The sequence below is a fragment of the Lemur catta genome, chromosome 1, assembly GCF_020740605.2.
Source record: "Lemur catta isolate mLemCat1 chromosome 1, mLemCat1.pri, whole genome shotgun sequence".
Classification (NCBI taxonomy): Eukaryota; Metazoa; Chordata; class Mammalia; order Primates; family Lemuridae; genus Lemur; species Lemur catta.
The window spans coordinates 277,589,629-277,594,493 of record NC_059128.1 but is presented as its reverse complement, the minus strand read 5'-3'; the positions used below and the strand labels follow the sequence as shown (position 1 = coordinate 277,594,493).

General features: G+C 41.2%; 1 pseudogene; it reads left to right on the top strand.

Moving 5' to 3' along the window:
* The first annotated feature begins 1,811 nt into the window (after window positions 1-1,811).
* On the top strand, window positions 1,812-3,921 carry LOC123620332 (annotated as a pseudogene).
* Window positions 3,922-4,865: the final 944 nt, after the last annotated feature.

The following is a 4,865-nucleotide window of genomic DNA, read 5'->3' as shown; positions in this document are numbered from 1 at the left end:
CTCTGCTTCTCTGGAGTGGACCCCTCTTCAGAGATTCTGGGTGCTGGCTGGTGAGTCCATGTTGAATGTTGAACGACTTGCACTTTATTTTATTCTGGGATCTCCTGGGATTAAAAAACTTGGATATTTGGTAAAAATATCCAAATACAAACAAATTCTCTTTTTTCCAAGGTTAAAGTATTTCCTCAGAAGTGATTTTTTTAAATATCACAACCAGTAACAGATTCCTTTGTTCCTAATTGATCACAACCAGTTACAGATTCCTTTGTTCCTTCTCCACTCCCACTGCTTCACTTGACCAGCCTTAAGAAAAAAAAAAGAAAGAAAGAAAGAAAAAAATTTGGGCAACTACTATTCAAAATGAAAATACAGTGTTAATGTTTGCAAGAAATGATTAGCTACAATGAGTGACCTATAAGCTTTCATTGTTTTAATTTTTCACAGCAAAAATATGAAGATGAGAATTTGGCTTTTATTATTGTTTTGTTTCAATTTCTTTTAAAGAATGTCAATATTTAATATCTTTGAAAAAACCAGTAGGGAGATAATTGGTAAAAAAAACAACGTAACAGAATAGCTCTAAAATAAGGGCTACTATTGAAACACTAACTTAAATGGTGAAAAATGACTATAATTCCTCTGATTCAGCTTATTTTCATTTTAAAGAAAGCAAACATATTCAGAAATTTAAGTATAAAAATGATCTCATTGTGGTTTTGATTTGCATTTCCCTGATGATTAGGGATGTTGAGCATTTTTTGATACGTTTTTTGGCCATTCTTATGTCTTCTTTTGAAAAATTTCTATTCATGTCCTTTGCCCATTTTTTGATAGGATTGTTTGATTTTTTCTTGCTGATTTTCCTGAGTTCTAAATAGATTCTTGTTATCAGTCTTTTATCTGATGTGTAGTATGCGAAAATTTTTTCCCATTCTGTAGGCTGTCTGTTTATTTTCGTGACTGTTTCTTTGGCTGTGCAGAAGCTTTTTAATTTAATCAGGTCCCATTCGTTTATTTTTGTTGTTGCTGCGATTGCCTTAGGGGTTTTCTTCATAAATTCTTTGCCTAGACCAATGTCTGTGAGAGTCTTTCCTACATTTTCTTCTAGAATTCTAATCGTTTCCCATTTAAGGTTTAAATCTGTTATCCACCGTGATTTGATTTTTGTGAGAGGTGAAATCTGTGGGTCCTGTTTCAGTCTTCTACATGTGGCTATCCAGTTTTCCCAGCACCATTTATTGAATAGGGACTCTTGTCCCCAGAGTATGTTTTTGTCTATTTTGTCAAAGATTAGATGGTTATATGAGGATGGTTTTATATTTGGGTTTTCTGTTCTGTTCCACTGGTCTGTGTCCCTGCCCTTGTGCCAGTACCAAGCAGTTTTAAGCACCACAGCTTTGTAGTATAGTTTGAAGTCTGGCAAATCAATACCTCCCATTTTGTTTTTATTGCTTAAGATTGCTTTTGCTATACGGGGTCTTCTCTGTTTCCATACAAAGTGTATAATTATTTTTTCTAAATCTGTGAAAAATGATGTTGGTAATTTAATAGGAATTGCATTGAATCTATAGATTACTTTGGGTAGTATAGACATTTTAACGATGTTAATTCTTCCAATCCATGAGCATGGTATGGATTTCCACTTATTTACGTGTTCTGCAATTTCCTTCCTTAGCGTTTCATAGTTCTCTTTATAGAGGTCCTTTACCTCTTTAGTTAAATATATTCCTAGATATTTTATTTTCTTTGTTGCTATTTTGAAAGGTATTGAGTCCTTAATTTGGTTCTCCGATTGAATAGTATTGGCATATATGAATGCCTGTCAGGAGCCAGCTCAGCCTTATGTAGGCGCCATTTTAGGCTTAGGCACCATCTTAGGTCTTCTTCTTCCTCCTTGCATAGAGAAAGCCTGCGAAGAAAGCCCGCGTAAAGCCTGCAACACCCCTCCCACTTCTCTTCCTCATCTCACGCCACCCTCTCCTCCTATCAGCAGCTGCCACGAGTCCTTATTCCTACCCTCCCCCGTTACAGTGCATATAAGCAGCCACCCAGCAATAAAATTTTGGGGCTTGATCAGAATTTTGTCTTGCCTCCATTTTGTGTGTCTCTTGTCTCTTTTCTTTCACCAGCAGCAGGTAGTCCTCCTCGCACCCCTGCGTTGTATGCCCCGCTGGTCGGGACAAATGCCTCTGATTTGTGTGTATTGACTTTGTAACCTGAGACATTACTGAATTCGTTAATTAATTCCAGGAGTCTCTTGGTTGAGTCCTTGGGGTTTTCCAGATACAACATCATATCATCAGCGAAGAGTGAGAGTTTGATCTCTTCTGTCCCTATTTGGACACCTTTGATTCTGCTCTCTTGTCTGATAGCTCTCGCAAGGACTTCCAATACAATGTTGAAAAGTAATGGGGACAGTGGGATACCACTTAACTCCGGTGAGAATGGCCTTTATCAAAAAATCCCAAAACAACACATGTTGGCGTGGATGCGGAGAGACAGGAACACTCATACACTGCTGGTGGGAATGCAAACTAGTGCAACCCCTATGGAAAGCAATATGGAGATACCTTAAACAGATTCAAGTAGACCTACCATTCGATCCAGCAATCCCATTATTGAGCATCTACCCAGAAGAACAAAAGTCATTCTTTAACAAAGACACCTGTACCCGAATGTTTATAGCAGCACAATTCACAATCGCAAAGATGTGGAAACAACCCAAGTGCCCATCAATCCACGAATGGATTAGTAAACTGTGGTATATGTATACCATGGAGTACTACTCAGCTATAAGAAATAACGATGATACGACATCTCTTTGGTTCTCCTGGAGAGAGCTGGAACCCATTATACTAAGTGAAGTATCCAAAGAATGGAAAAACAAGCATCACATGTACTCACCAGAAAACTGGTTTCCCTGATCATCACCTAAATGTACATCGGGGAAGGATACCAATTGGATATCAGACTGGGATGGGGGGGGTGGGGGGGAGGGGATGGGTGTATGCCTACATGACGAGTGCGTTGCGCACCCTCTGGGGAATGGTCATGCTTGAAGGTGCAGACCCGGGGAGGTGGGGGGGGGAGGGGATCGAGGTATGAATACATGATGAGTGCCAGGCGCACTGTCTGGAGAATGAGAACGGACGCGCTTGGGACTCTGACTCGGGGGGATGGGCAGGACAAGGACAATGTATATGACCTGAACTTATGTACCCCCATGATGAGCTGAAATAAAAAAAAAAAAAAAAAAGATCTCAGCTTTGCAAGTATATTGAGAAAAAATCTGCCTGCCTAAACTTTAATCTCCTTCTAAAATATCTGTTGCCTCTCTCTGCCGTGTCTACTGAGAGAGTGAAGACCATTCTCAGCAATCAGACTGCCGGCATTCCAGAAAATGTCGAAATCACAGTTATTGTGAAGGGTCCCAGAGGAACCCTGCGGAGGGACCTCAATCACATCCATGTAGAACTTAGTCTCCTTGGAAAGAAAAAGAAGAGGCAAATGGTGGGGAAGTAGAAAGGAACTGGCCACAGTTTGCACTGAGTCACGTACAGAACGTGATCAAGGGTGCCACGCTGGGCTTCCATTACAAGATGAGGTCTGTGTCTGCTCACTTCCTCGTCAACGCCGTTGTCCAGGAGAATGGGTCTCTTGTGGAAATACGGAATTTCTTAGGTGAAAAATACACCCACAGGGTTCGGATGAGGCCAGGTGTTGCTCGTTCAGTATCTGAAGCACAAAAGATGAGTTGATCCTTGAAGGAAACGAAACGACATTGAGCTTGTTTCAAATTCGGCTGCTCTGATGCAACAGCCACAACAGTTAAAAACAAGGATATCAGAAAAGTTTTGGACAGTATCCATGTCTGTGAAAAAGGAACAGTTCAGCAGGCTGATGAATAAGATCTAAGAGTTGTCCAGCCGCATGAAGATGCCAGTTAATTCCTAACAACTATTTGTAATTTTGATGATGCAATAAAATACCTATTGGTTTGGGACTTAAAAAAAAAAAAAAACATCTGTTGCCTTTGAGCAGTGAACATCAGTTTCCTGAAGAAACACAAAATGTAAAGGGTGTCTGTAAAATCTGGAAACACAGGTGAATTAATATACTTGTCATGAAGGACATCTTCAATCTGCTAAAAAGGAAAATACTGTTATCTATATTTCCAGAGTTTGTGGACACCCTGTGCTGTAATATTTTGGGATATTGGAGTACAGCTGAACATTTCTTATTTCTTTTTGTTCCTTTTTTCTTTCTTTTTTTTTTTTTTGAGACACGGTCTTGCTCTGTCAGCCAGAGTGCAGTGACATCATCATAGCTCACTGCAGCCTCCAACTCCTGGGTTCAAGCGATCCTCCTGCCTCAACTTCCTGAGTGGCTGGGACTATAGGCAGGTGCCACCACATCCGGCTAGTATTTTTATTTTTTTGTAGAGATGGGGTCTCGCTATGTCACTTAGGCTGGTCTTGAACTCCTGGCCTCAAGCAATCCTCCTGCCTCGGCCTCCCAGTGTGCTGGCATTGCAGGTGTGGCCAACCACACCCAGCCAAACCCTCCATTTCCTAAACTTGTATTTTTTTCTCCTCAGAACTTTGGTTGATATCACTGCTCACAGGGTGGTGATTCCCCCTCTCTCAGAACCACCTCCTCCCTACTCTCTCGGACCTCAGAGACTGCTGCTGCCGCGTTTGCACTAAGATGGTGCCATCCCCCTCCACAGCTGTTTGGACGCTGGGGAGACCAGCTGGGCCAATCAGCTTTCTTAGGTACTCAGAATTGGGTCTCAGAAATTCTGACTACCGAGGGGCACGTGAACATCCAGAAGCCATCATGGCCTGACAGCACATGTTCCTCAG